The sequence below is a fragment of the Cricetulus griseus genome, chromosome 9 (genome assembly GCF_003668045.3).
Source record: "Cricetulus griseus strain 17A/GY chromosome 9, alternate assembly CriGri-PICRH-1.0, whole genome shotgun sequence".
NCBI lineage: Eukaryota > Metazoa > Chordata > Mammalia > Rodentia > Cricetidae > Cricetulus > Cricetulus griseus.
Window position 1 is genome coordinate 3,517,473 of NC_048602.1, and position 14,890 is coordinate 3,532,362.

Below are 14,890 nucleotides of genomic sequence, written 5' to 3' on the forward strand. Positions count from 1 at the left end.
AGGGACCCAGAGTGCTGTTATAGAGACACTGTGTCTGTAGAATGAGTGCTAAGACGCTCCCTGGTGGTCTAGTGGTTAGGATTCAGTGCTCTCACTGCCTCGGCCCGGGTTCGTTTCCCGGTCAGGGAAGCACGCGTATTCTCTTGGGGCTGGAGAGATGGCTCAGATGTTAAGAGCACTGACTGCTCTTCCAGGGGTCCTGAGTTCAATTCCCAGCACCCACATGGTGGCTCACAGCCATCTGTAATGAGATCTGGTGCCCTCTTCCAGCCTGCAGGGATACATGCAGGCAGAACATTGTATACATATAGAAAAAAAATCTTTAAAAAGAAGAATGAGTGCTAAGAGACATGTGTGTGTGTGTGTGTGTGTGTGAGAGAGAGAGAGAGAGAGAGAGAGAGAGAGAGAGAGAGAGAGAGAGAGACTGCAGCCTAAGGAAACACAGGATCAGGCAGGGATGGAGAGGTGAAGACGTAGACTCTTCCTCCATAGAACCAGCTTGTCAGGGTGTAGAATCATGTAAAGGCCAGGTCTGCAAACAGCAGGCAACCTCCATAAGTCCTTTCCGCTATCCCAAACACCTACCAGGCTCCTGAAGTTGCTACAGCCCAGGCTGTCTGACAACCCAACACCATTCCTGCAGGCAGCTCAGTACCCTGCTACTGCAGTCCCCTGGCCCGAGGCCTGTGAACAGCAGGGACTTCTCCTCTACCTCCATGAGAGTGGGGTGTCAGAGCCTCTGCAGACTTTCCAGTGAGTGGGGGTCCCTCGCTCTGCTCTGAGTGGCAGCTGCAGGTATGCAGGGGAGGTGGCCAGGCAGGGGGAGGGGGCCTGGCCTGCTGACTGCCTGCTCCAGGCGCTCTGGGGTAGCCATGGGGAAGGAAGTCTGGGTCCCACACTGCTGCAGGCTCTTAGAAGCAGGAGGGCTCACACCACTCACCATCTATGCCCCTTGGCTGAGGAAAGCCAAACACAGCCTGAGCCATGGGCAGGGCAGAGGTTAGCACAGTCTGGGAGGCTTCAATGCCCCAGGAACTGGGGTCTCTACGGGAGGAACCCCTGTCCCCAACCCCTACCCCGACTACTCCCAAAAAACCGAACTCCAGGTCTCAGGAGCAGATGTGTCTGCTGGCAGATATGGAAACGCCTTTCCAAGTTCCAGGGTTAAACCTGTCATGACATTCACAGAATTCAGAACTGGGAGGGAAAAAACTCCCGGCCCAGAATAATTGCTCCCACAGGGAACGCCGTTTTGCACCGGCATGTACAAGGTCTGGATGAGAATTCTCTAAAAATCGGCAAGGAAGAAGCTGGCAGCTAATCATAACTGTCTGCCTGCTCCAGGAGCCAAATTGCTATCACCGCTCCTCTGGGGCACCCTCCAGACCCCCCACAGCACGACGCTCCTGATAGTCCAAGGGGGGGACCGAGCCCCTCAGAGACCTCGTGATCTACACACCCCTCCGATCCATCTACCAGGGGACTCGGAAGCCTGTTAGGAAGGGTGGGGGCTCCTGGGGTGGGAGCAGGGTCCCTGGCAGGAGCACAGCACACCGGGTATTTAGGTATAAAGCACAAAGCTTTTTTATTTTCACCTATAGCGCTGCCATTTTCCTTTTTAAAATATGTGACCTTTAGACTCTTTCCTTCCCCCACCCCTGGCCTCCTCTTGATAGAGACATCGGATGAGGGATCTTTTTACCTAAGGGAGAGTCAACACTCAGAGTGTAATGGGAAGTCAGCCTGGGGTGGGGTGGGGGGGCAGGGGTGGGAGTGGCCAGGGCCTACATCTGAAGGCTGCTGTCTCTGTGGGGGTCACTGCTCTGTGGGATTCTAGCTCAAGGTTACTCACTGCGCTGCTCTTCCGGAGACAGCTGGGGAAATCTCCTGATTCTTAATCATTGACTCAAATTAAATCAAATGCACAAACAAGAAAAAGAGGCCATGATTTCAGAGAGAGAGAGAGAGAGAGAGAGAGAGAGAGAGAGAGAGAGAGAGAGAAGCCCTACACCCATCCCAGAAGGGGTTGGCATGACAAAAAAGAAAGAGGAGAAATGATATAATTACAATTTTAAAAAAATTTTTACTAAAAAAAAACATTATATGGACCAAACTGAGGCTGTCTAAGACTGAGGAGAGCCCAGAGGCTACCAGAATATAAACTCTGGCCTTTGCCATGATAAGAAACCCCTCATGGAGGAGGCCTGATGGTAAAAGCCTGTTGCTCCAGCTACTGGGAAGGCAGAGGCAGGAGGATTACACATTCAAGGCCTAAGCTAGAGAGGAAGTTCAAGGATGGCCTGGACAACTTAGTGAGACCCTGCTTCAAAAGTTAACAAGCAAGCAGAGGGACAGGTGTGGCTTCTGCTTCCTGGCTTCCATAGGTGGGCAACTTCACTCCTCCATAGCTTCCAGCACGGCTCTGAAGCAAGGCCAGTCCCTGAAACTGTGAGACAAAAGCCAGACTTTCCTCACGCTGATGTCCTCAGGTTTTCAGTCACAGTGGGAAAAAAACAAAAACCAACCAAACAACAACAACAAAAACTAACACAGTGAGTGTGGGACTGGGAGTTAGGCGTTGGGAGCACAGCCATAAGGGGCCTCTAGCTGGGAGGGGGTTAAGTTACAAAGTGCCAGCAACCCCGGGATCAGCGGAGACCAGTGGAAGCAGGATTCCAAACAAACTGAGGGTCTCTCAAGAGGTGCGTCTATATTAAAGACCTTGTAGACCGCTTGGCCTTGACAGAGCAGAGCACAGTGACTGTGAAGCAAGCCTAGAGCCAAATTACCCTGGGTTACACTAATAGCCAGTTGCCTTGACTCCTGTAACCGACTAACAGGAAAACTTTGCAGAATGCAGAGGTAGGCTTTGGAGACCCTCAGCCTCCGCCAGCCCAGAAGCTAAGACTGGTAAAACACATCAGGGACCCACGGATTTCCCAACTTCACTGTCCCCACCAATGTAACCGGTAAATGGGTTGGTGCATAACTCTCTTTCGTTTGGTGACTATAAAATTTCATATAACCTCTTCCACAGTGAAATGCCATTTAAGGCAAACTCAACCAGTATTTCTGGGTTATGGTCATTCATACTTGGCTCAGAATAAGGCAGAGTCAGGTTTTTACATGAGCAAGAGAAAGGGCAGTAGTACCATGCAGATGCCCCAGGTATGTGAGTGCAGGGATTTCAAAGACCACTAGAGACAAAGACAGGTGTCACAGGGGCTCAAAGGGACAGCCCCAGGCCTGTGTGCATGGCTTCCACCCACAGTGAGCCACCATGCTACTTTTAATAACACAGAAGGAAGCCACAGAGAGATGGGGGTTGGGAGGGCTTGTTCAGAGCACTTCCATAAACCATTCATTCCATCACTGGTCTAAGATCACGTGACCCAAGGGGTTAAAGGCTTGCTGCTGGGGAGTGGCCAGGGGGATAATGATACCGACTGGCCCAGGATTTGGCAGACAGAACGGCCTTGCTGACAGCTAAGCATCCCTGACTCCACAAGCCTGTAACACGAGTTACGGTCTGCAGGCTGCCCCTTCTTCATCTCATATGCTCTTGTTAGGTGTGGCCACTCCTCTGGCCAGAGCTGATGGGCTAATGTCAGAACCCATGGCTCTGAAGCTTGCTTGCTACCTAAGATGTGAGGTGCCACTCACAGCTTAACCCTGCTCAGGCCTAGGTGCTAAGAGCCTCCCCCAAACTTTGTCTTCCGATGGCTGGCAGGTGGACAGAGTCACCCTCAGACTCTCCGAGTACACTCCTCCATCTGAACAGCACCAAGACAGAGTGTCAGGAAACACCATCTCTCTCAAGACTCCCAGGGGCATCTGCCTAGGCAAGAAGACTAAAAGTTCTCCAGAAAAGAGCAGGACAGTAACTTGTCAAAGACCTCCATCATTTTGAGAACAAAGACTCAAAACCCATTTATGCCATCAAAAGATTTTCCCATGTGTGAGACACTCAAAACATTGAGCCAAGACTTCGCAAGCACGAGGCTTGTGAGTGAAGGCCACGTACGCCTTTACTAAGACAGCCTCAAGCTGTCGCACAGGACCGTCCTCTAAGCCAAACTGCCGCCATCTTCATGAGTTCAGCTGGGCCTACCTCCAAGAGCTATCACAGTGGGGCTTACTGAGGGGGACTTTCCCTCATAGATCTGAAAAGAGGTGGACAGGATCATGAGACCCTCACCAGACTGCTCCCCCCCTACTCCTGCCAAACAGTGTATCTAATTCTGCCCTAATTGCCTGCAGCCTTGGGGAGGGGCCAGAAGGATGTAGGTTGGAAGGCCTGGAAAAGTGTTCTCCATGTATGCAGCCACGGGGAAGTCACTATGCATGCAGGGTGTAGACTTTTTCCAGTGTGGCTGCTTTAGGGTCACCCCACGCTCTTGCCTATAACCCCTATAAGCTTAATAAACTCACTGGTTCCCCAGAGTGAACTTCGATAGACTAGTACCTCAGTTTGTCATTGGGGCCTTAGGAGGAAGGGTAGACGCTTACGTCTCCCCCAGGGAATTTCAGCGACACAAGTTTTAATCACTATAAAAGAATGTACACAGGGAAAGCAATTCAAGGAAATATAAGTCATATAAAACCCACCACGAAGCCATACAACTAGGAGGTGAAAGGAAAAGGGGTTAAAAGGCAATTATACGATGGGAAGTGGTGGCCACGCTTTTAATCCCAGCACCTGGGAGACAGAGGCAGGCGGATCTCTGTGAGTTCGAGGCCAGCCTGGTCTACAAGAGCTAATTCCAGGATAGGCTCCAAAGCTACACAGAGAAACCCTGTCTCAAAAAACCAAAAAAAAAAAAAAAAAAAAAAAAAAAAAAAGGCAATTATACGCTCAGTTCCCAATTCTTTAATTGAGACAGAGACATGGACTTAATTTTAACACAGACCGACAGCTGAGAAATGCAAGTCATCTCTTTCTTAATTTACAGGTGACTCTGCAGGGAAAGTGGGACACCTATGAAGGAACACAGGGACACTTCAACTGTTCAAAGCAGCAGGGAAAGGAAAAAAACATCAAAGCTGTGAAGTTAAAACAGCAACCAGAAAGCATCAGGAACAGCAGGGAAGAGAACGGGCGTGCTGTTTCCCCTGGTAAATGTGTTGGGTAAGAAATCCTCTGTTTTTGTTCTGTTATTGTTGTTGTTTTCTCGTGATGCTGGGGTTCCAAACTCAGGCCCTTGCACTCACTAGGCCAAGGATCTACCACAGACCTACACCCCAGCCCACCACAGCAAGTGTGAAACACAGGCTCTGCTAACACAGGCAGGCCCTTCTATTTGAACGAATTCCAACTCAGAAGCAACAGAAAACATCAAAATCAAGGAACAGGGGCTACAGACATAGCTCAGCCTGCAAAGTGCTTGTCTTGCAAGCATGAGAACCTGAGTGCAATTCCCAGAACCCATTAAAAACAAAATCTAGGCATGGTGTTTCTGTGCCTGTAAGCCTAGAGCTGGGGAAGACAGGCCAGGCAGATCCAGGGGCTTAGGCCGCACAGTGAGTTTCTGGTTAGTGAGACGCCTATCGCAAAAAATAAAATAAAATGGGGCTGGCAGGTACAGCAGTTGCCCTCTGTGAGAAAGGCTCTGGGACCTATCCCCAGCACCACAAAATAAATATCAATTAATGAACAAACCAGCCAACCAACATGCGACAGGAGAAAGACCTCAGCAGTTAGGAGCACTTGCTGCTCTGAGAGAGGACAGGGTTTGGTTTCCAGCACCCACAGGTGGCTCACCATTGGCTAAAACTCCTGTTCCAGGAGAGCCGAAGCCCTCTTCCGGGCTTCACAGGCACTGCATGCATGTGGTGCACTTAGAAGCAGGCCAAACACACAAACACATAACTAAATAAATAAATAAATCTGAGAAAAAAAAAAAAAAGCCAGGTGTCATGATACCTGCCTTTTATCCCAGCACTTGGGGAAGAGGCAGGCAAGCCAACTATATAGTAAGATCTTGTCTCAAAAACAAAAACAAAAACAAGGGGCTGGAGAGATGGCTCAGAGGTTAAGAACACCGACTGCTCTTCCAGGGGTCCTGAGTTTAATTCCCAGCAACCACATGGTGGCTCACAACCATCCCTTATGAGATCTGGTGCCCTCTTCTGGTGTGCAGATATACATGGAAGCAGAATGTTGTATACATAATAAATAAATAAAACAAAAAAGCAAACAAAAGAACAAAAACACATCAGGAACTATAACACAAAAAAAAGCATATTACACCAACAACAAAAATTAGATACAAATAAAATCAAGGACTCTGATCAAATAGTTTAAAGGGGATTTCTTGTAACGTGTGCAAAGGTAGGATATAATAAACACGTAACATCTAGCAACTGCGTACCTCAACCTGCATGTCTCGGAAGTGAATGTAGCAAACCCTATCACTCATGAGGGGAATTCACAAAGCAGGTCTCTCAGTCTGAGTGCAAAGGCAAGGAGAGAAGAGGAAGGGACCAGAGAATTGAAGCCCGGTGGGTGGGTGGGTGTGCACCAAATATTCACTCTAAATAAAAAACTAAACAAGTATCTGTACTCTTTAAAATACTGACAAAAATACTATAAACCAAGGCAGAAAGAAAAATCTCAAAGTGAATTTAATAATTTAATCTGTTGGGTCTTCTTTTTAAACAAAGGCCACATTTTCTTATTACAAATGGTGACAAGCCCAGTAACTAATAATAAAAAGTTAACTAAGAAAAATCCAAAACCATCAACCTGAAACAAATTATACATTTCTCGGGTCAAAACATAAATCAATCAAAACTTACTAGAATATGACCAAAGCTGTGCTCAATAGCCAAAAACTAGGCCAAATCCATTTATTAGCAGAGAAGAGAGAGAACTAAGATTTGTCTAAACAGGTTAAGAGATGGACGTTCAAAAGACGAACTGGGAGGGAAGAAAAAGTAGTTAATGGTGACATTGGAAATCCATGAGTCAAATAAACAACAGAGCCAGAAAAGAAATTCAAGAACGATTGTACGAAGAGTTCAATAAAGCAGATCCAATTGTTACAAACTGATCGATAGAGAGACAGTGAAAGGAAAAATTTAAAACTGGGGAGAACAAAACGGGGAATCTACTCTGTACTGACCCTCCAAGTGGAGCCAGCCACAGGCAGCTCTGCAGGAAAACCCAACTCTGAGAAGGGTCTGGCCATGCCACAGGGCTCCATTATCCTTCCAAGGGGCAGCCAGGCCTGCGCTTTATATATTGCTCCCCCAAGAAGAAAATTGGGGGTGGAGGTAGGCTCGCTCTAAACTATGATCTTAAAATATGCCTAAAGGAAAGAGAGAGAGAGAGAGAGAGAGAGAGAGAGAGAGAGAGAGAGAGAGAGAGGCATTTGGAGCTAAATCTTCTGTTCTGAGATTATATAAAATTCGAATAGAGAATACTAATAAGCCAACCCCATTAGGGCGGTTAGTAAAAGTCGCTGTATTTCATCTGTTCTCTGTACCAATATCTAACTCACTGAGTTCACTCAACCAGGATATAAATTAAAGGGTTATTAGCAAAGATCTCAGATGAAGAAACTAAGGTACAGTGTTATCAACCAGTCCAACATCACACAGCTGGAACCCAAGTCCAGGGAGGGTACCCACCTCTGGGAACTCTAACAATGAAACTACAAATTAATTCATCATTATTAATGTGTATGTGAGTGTGCACGAACATACACACACACACACACACACGCACACGCACACGCACACGCACACGCACACGCACACACACCCCACATGCTTGCAGGTGCCCACGGATCCCCTGGAACTGGAGTTACAGATGGCTGTGAGCCTCCACAGAGATGCTGGGATTCGAACCCAGGTCTCTTCAAGAGCAGCAGGTCTCTCCAGCCCCCAATCCTGGCTTCTGACATGATTCTCCAGGAACAGCAACTAGCATTCCTTAGAGAAATGTCTCCCTCAAGGGCTTGAACAAAGAATATACAAGATGAGCCTGGAGCATCTTGCAATCAGAGAGAAAGCCAAGGGAGTGCTCAGAAAGCAATATGACAGGTGTTTATCAAAGGGACACAAGAGCCAAAAGAGCGAGCCTTCAACTCTCAAAGTTAGAACGACTGGAGCATTGAGATGAATAGCCTGAGCCCAGATTACATCCCAAAATCTAAAATAAAACATCCGCGAGTCTAAATAGAAATGCGTGTAAGAAATTGAATAAATAACCAGGAGAGAAGAGAGAGAGCACCGTGAGCCAAGGCCTCATAAATAAGGCATGCGCCCCTCCAGGAGGCAGAACGGACTCCTGCCGCCTCAGCGCGGCCTGTGCCCACTGCCTTCTAGCAGAGTGGGCACCCTGGAGGGGGAAGGGTAGGAGTCACCTCACAGGGAGAGACCAGACAAACCTAGGCAGGTAACCTATGTCAACACTGGCAGGGACAGCGTGGGGATGACAGTGGCACTTTCCCTCTCATCTTCTCCAGGTATCACACAGCCACAGCCCCATTGTCAGCCTGAGGAGCTAAGCTGGGGAGAGAGACATCCTTCTCATCACCCAAGCGTGACTCTTTAGAACTAGCAAGGCCATGACAAACAAGGGCAGTCTGAGGGACTGTCATAGCTCAGAGGAGCTCCAGGGGACAGTGCAACTGGATTATAGAGGGTCTCCTGAGCCAGGAAAAGGACACTGGGTGAGAGCTAAGGAAACTAGAGCAGACTAGCTAACAGTAATCACGCTATCAAAGATGCTCGCACAGCAAAGGTGCAGATGGTGAAGCATGCCCATAAGTCTCCTGTGTCCCCAACTCTAACCTAAAACTGTTCTTTTTTTTTTTTTTTTTTTTTTTTTTTTTGTTTTTCGAGACAGGGTTTCTCTGTGTAGCTTTGGAGCCTATCCTGGCACTCGCTCTGGAGACCAGGCTGGCCTCGAACTCACAGAGATCCACCTGCCTCTGCCTCCTGAGTGCTGGGATTAAAGGCGTGCAATGCCACCAACACCCAGCCCTAAAACTGTTCTTAAAAGCACTTCCTGCTCCTGCAGAAGACTGAAGTTTGGTTCCCAGGATCCACATCAGGTGGCTCACAACCACCTCTAATTGTCCTCTTCTGGCCTCTGGGGACACCCCCTCCCTCCCCAAACATACACAGGACACACACATACAGAGAGAGAGAGATGGAGACACACACACACACAGAGACAAAGAGAATAAAAACGTTAAAGGCGTTTGAAAAAAAATAACACAGAAAGGTTTCTGAATACCCGCCCCCACCCCCACCCCCAACCAAGGGAGGCCCTTAAAAGGCAGCTGATAACATTCCACAGCCTTTTCTGATAGGATCTCCAAGCAAGCCAGGGAGACAGCTTCCTTGAACTCTTGATAAACATTTATCTGAAATCAACAGAAGCGCTTAGCGGTGAAACAGCGTAGACTCACAGGGCGCCCACTGGGTACTTGCTGGGGCTCTGCAGGGGCGACACCTCTGGCATTGGGAAGAATGCCTGCTTCAGGTGGTGGCGTCTCCAAAGCCTGGACTAGTTCATCACTTGACTGTATAATATTTCCAGGAATGTGCACACTCCGGGTGAGGTGGGCTTGGGGGTGTTGCTGATTCTCTGTCGTGTGCACTCCCAGGGAAGTATTGGCAAGAAACCCACACCAGGCCAGCAGGGCCATGAAGGGTTTTCCACACCCAGACGTGGGCTCTCACTTTTAAGTGAGCTGAATCACAGCCCACCCTTCAATACTGGCTGAGTGTACCTGTAACTGACACGGAACGTACTAGAAGTGGACCAGGCTCACAGAGAAGGGCCATCAATCAATCGTCTGTCACTTGGTTCCCAGGTCTGAGACAGTCTGCACCCCATACTTGTCTCCAAAACCTCCTCCACAAAACCCAAGTATCCTTTACAAGGGGACAGTGAGGAAACTAAGCCCAGCCTCGCTGATGCCCAACTATGCCCAGCTGAAGCCAGATTAGGTCAAAATGTACCTTATCAGGAAACTGGCATCTCCAGAACCTTCCAGGAAGGAAAGACCTCTGAGTGGCATCTATTACCAACAGAAACCTTGTTGAATGGCCTGTGAGAAGTTCCCACCCTGACTATGGCCATACAAAGTCAGGTCTGACCTCATGCCTAGTAAAGACGGCATCTGGGCAAGCCACAGAACAAGAGGAGGGCAGCGTGGGCACCTAGGTCATTCTTCAGAGATGGCGACGTGCCCAGAGGGACTGATGAACAAGGAAGCAAGTATCTGGGCACAGTGACGAATCTAAAACCAGCTTGGGGGGCGAGGCAAGCCAAGGAGGCTCTTGAATCTCCAGTCAGCCTGGGCTACACATTGAGACCTTGAAAAAAATCAGAGGCTGGGGTTATGGCTCAGTTCTGTTCTGCCTATGCGCAAGGTCCTATGTTTCATTTCCACAAGACACAAGACAGGAATAAGAAAGCCGGGCGCTGGTGGCGCACGCCTTTAATCCCAGCACTCGGGAGGCAGAGGCAGGCGGATCTCTGTGAGTTTGAAGTCAGCCTGGTCTACAGAGTTCCGGCACAGCCAGGGCTATACACACCTGCACGCGCGCGCGCGCACGCGCAAGCGCACGCGCAAGCGCACACACACACACACACACACACACACACACACACACACGTGTGCGCCTGTCTCAAAAACAAAAAATAAGAACAAAAAAGAAAGAGGATTGTGAGGAAAGATGAGGAGGAGGAGGATGGAGAGAGAGGAGGGAGGGGGGAAGGGGAAAGAGGAAGAGGAGAGCCTGGGAAAGCTCATGGCTCCAGTGCTTGCCTGCCGAGAGTGAGGGGTGTACTCGGTTCACACAGCCCATGTGCTGCAGGCTGCCTGCTCCCCAGCAGCTCTCAACTCGGGGAGAAGCAAGGCGGGGCTTTGCCTACAGGCTCTCCGGCCTCCCTCCTGTCTTTATTGGAGCTAAAGTTTCTAATCCTTTAGAGACGCAAAGAGCCTGACCTGCTTAAAATAAAGATGGCTAGGGTTTTGCAAAGGCGAGCCTTGGTATGCTGGACGCTTCACCACTGCCCCAGCACTGGAGACCTGGATGGACTATGCAAGTCGGGGGTGAGTTTAGGGGTTACTGGAGGTGTATGTGTGATGGGAGTGTGCGTTGTGACGTGTGCATGGTGTGTACACAGTGGGCAGACAGAAGGCGTGTCTGTGTGGTGTGGCTGTGACTGTGGGGGTGTGGGGATGAGTGTGTCTGTGTGGTGTGGCTGTGACTGTGGGGTGTGGGGATGAGTGTGTCTGTGTGGTGTGGCTGTGACTGTGGGGTGTGGGGATGAGTGTGGCATGTGGTGTGGCTGTGACTGTGGGGTGTGGGGATGAGTGTGTCTGTGTGGTGTGGCTGTGACTGTGGGGTGTGGGGATGAGCGTGGCATGTGGTGAGGCTGTGACTGTGGGGTGTGGGGATGAGCGTGGTGTGTGGTGTGGGTGTGACTGTGGGGTGTGGGGATGAGCATGTCTGTGTGGTGTGGCTGTGACTGTGGGGTGTGGGGATGAGCGTGTCTGTGTGGTGTGGGTGTGACTGTGGGGTGTGGGGATGAGCGTGGCATGTGGTGTGGCTGTGACTGTGGGGTGTGGGGATGAGCGTGTCTGTGTGGTGTGGGTGTGACTGTGGGGTGTGGGGATGAGCGTGGCATGTGGTGAGGCTGTGACTGTGGGGTGTGGGGATGAGCGTGGTGTGTGGTGTGGGTGTGACTGTGGGGGTGTGGGGATGAGTGTGTCTGTGTGGTGTGGCTGTGACTGTGGGGTGTGGGGATGAGTGTGTCTGTGTGGTGTGGCTGTGACTGTGGGGTGTGGGGATGAGCGTGGCATGTGGTGTGGCTGTGACTGTGGGGTGTGGGGATGAGCATGTCTGTGTGGTGTGGCTGTGACTGTGGGGTGTGGGGATGAGCGTGTCTGTGTGGTGTGGGTGTGACTGTGGGGTGTGGGGATGAGCGTGGCATGTGGTGAGGCTGTGACTGTGGGGTGTGGGGATGAGCGTGGCGTGTGGTGTGGCTGTGACTGTGGGGTGTGGGGATGAGCATGTCTGTGTGGTGTGGCTGTGACTGTGGGGTGTGGGGATGAGCGTGTCATGTGGTGTGGCTGTGACTGTGGGGTGTGGGGATGAGCGTGTCTGTGTGGTGTGGGTGTGACTGTGGGGTGTGGGGATGAGCGTGGCATGTGGTGAGGCTGTGACTGTGGGGTGTGGGGATGAGCGTGGTGTGTGGTGTGGGTGTGACTGTGGGGTGTGGGGATGAGCGTGTCTGTGTGGTGTGGCTGTGACTGTGGGGTGTGGGGATGAGCATGGCTGTGTGGTGAGGCTGTGACTGTGGGGTGTGGGGATGAGCGTGGCATGTGGTGAGGCTGTGACTGTGGGGTGTGGGGATGAGCGTGGTGTGTGGTGTGGGTGTGACTGTGGGGTGTGGGGATGAGCATGTCTGTGTGGTGTGGCTGTGACTGTGGGGTGTGGGGATGAGCGTGTCTGTGTGGTGTGGGTGTGACTGTGGGGTGTGGGGATGAGCGTGGCATGTGGTGAGGCTGTGACTGTGGGGTGTGGGGATGAGCGTGGCGTGTGGTGTGGCTGTGACTGTGGGGTGTGGGGATGAGCATGTCTGTGTGGTGTGGCTGTGACTGTGGGGTGTGGGGATGAGCATGTCTGTGTGGTGTGGCTGTGACTGTGGGGTGTGGGGATGAGCGTGTCTGTGTGGTGTGGGTGTGACTGTGGGGTGTGGGGATGAGCGTGGCATGTGGTGAGGCTGTGACTGTGGGGTGTGGGGATGAGCGTGGTGTGTGGTGTGGGTGTGACTGTGGGGTGTGGGGATGAGCGTGTCTGTGTGGTGTGGCTGTGACTGTGGGGTGTGGGGATGAGCATGGCTGTGTGGTGAGGCTGTGACTGTGGGGTGTGGGGATGAGCGTGGCATGTGGTGAGGCTGTGACTGTGGGGTGTGGGGATGAGCGTGGTGTGTGGTGTGGGTGTGACTGTGGGGTGTGGGGATGAGCGTGGTGTGTGGTGTGGGTGTGACTGTGGGGTGTGGGGATGAGCATGGCTGTGTGGTGAGGCTGTGACTGTGGGGTGTGGGGATGAGCGTGGCATGTGGTGAGGCTGTGACTGTGGGGTGTGGGGATGAGCGTGGCGTGTGGCATCACTGTGTACAGGGGTGTGGGGATGAGCGTGGCGTGTGGCATCACTGTGTACAGGGGTGTGGGGATGAGCGTGGCGTGTGGCATCAGTGTGTACAGGGGTGTGGCGTGCATGTCCCTCAGGCTATGTTCCTACGCCACCCCGCCAATCTGGGCCCAACGGGCACCCTGAAGACAAAAGACACAGGACTTCACTCCATTTGTCCAAAGGGCAGGAAAAAGCAATAAGACCTTTAATTTTAAAAAGCCACCGCTGGGCACGTTCTTCATTAACCCAGGCCTAAAAGGAAACAGGAGGCCACCACTGGGAGCTATTGCCTGTGACAGGAGCCCAGGAAAACCCGGTTCTTAGTGGAGGGGTTCCAGGCAGGACTGAGGGTCTGCTGAGAGGGATTCCTGCAGGTTGGGGGTAGAGGAGTGGAGTGGGGAGTAAGGTCATGGGGACATTTGATCATACCCACAGAACCTGCCCTTCCAGTTACACCACCCCTCCCCCAGCTGCCATGGGAGGGCCCCAAATGCCCTTCCACAGCTGGGAGTGGGGGAGTCAGCAATCGCAATTAAGGTCCCAGGCTGTCAATGGCATCAGTTATTAATCTCCTTGTTGTAAATGTGAACCGGGACCTGCTTACACAGCCAATTGAGCATGCTCTAAATTAGTGTTTGCACGTAATTGATTCAGCTGCCAGCCCCGTGCCAGCCGGCTACAAGCCCGTTACGCCACGAACATTAAATAATACGAGGTGGTAAAATGGACCGGGTGATTGGGCCTGGAGTCGGGTGCTGGGTGAGCCCGATTTGTCCAAACATTAACGTCTTATTGGCTTAACACAATTTACTACACCTCAATTTTGGAAAATGATTTTCATTTCCTTGCTGGCAGGCGCAGCACAGAGGAGAGGCGTTGTCTTCATAAGGGACACACATCAGCTAACTTACGCTTTTTTTAACATGCCCTCAAGACTGTATAATAAATCTCTGATAATTAAAAGGGGGGGCAAGGCTTAGAATGTGGTCTCCAGCTGGCATCTCCGAGGCTGTGAAGTTGCTTTGTCCTGGTGCTGCCCTCCTCCACCCCAGCTTCCGGTCCTGGCTTAGAGTCTTCCTGCCCTACCGCACCCCCCGCTGTGTGGCCACAGGTTTGAGGGATGCCCACCCCAAGTGCAGGGCACCGTCAGCACACACAAAGGAGACCCACTTCCTTCTGGGCCCGAGAGTCCTCTGCCCACGTAGCACTTGGGTCACCCTGATCCACCTGGGCAGCAGTCCAGCCCATGCTAAAAGGCCACGTCCCCTGGGTAGCCAACACCTGCTTTAGAAGGCTTTGATTTCTAATTTAGGGGAGTAATTCTGAAGTCTCCAGTGGCATGCAGGGTGATAGAAAACTAGCTCAGATCCTTTTCTTCTCTCTTCCTTCCATCCATCCATCCATCCATCCATCCATCCATCCATCCATCCATCCAAACATCTAGACATGTTTCCTGACACCAGCTATTGTACAGGAAGATGAGACATGGCTCCTGAGGCATCTTTGGGTTCTCATGGACGCAGACTGTGCGATGGAGCTAGAAAGTGACCCAGGCAGACAGGCCTGCCTGCGGGTAGAGAGCTACAGATGTTCACGGGGGAGAGGAACGCCCTCTTGAAATCTAGGCAGATACCCTCAGATGTGACGACATCCGTGGACAAGTATCTCCCCACTAGCTTCAGGAACAGCCTTCGCGTCTCCTTCCTGTTCACACTGCTCCCCC

At 51.2% G+C, this 14,890-nt stretch overlaps 1 protein-coding gene across 1 annotated transcript in view; it reads right to left on the reverse strand.

Annotated features, from left to right (window-relative positions):
* Pepd (peptidase D) overlaps positions 1 to 14,890 on the reverse strand; it is a 141,875-nt gene that overhangs the window by 64,132 nt on the left and 62,853 nt on the right. The gene's annotated exons all lie outside the window — the stretch shown is intronic.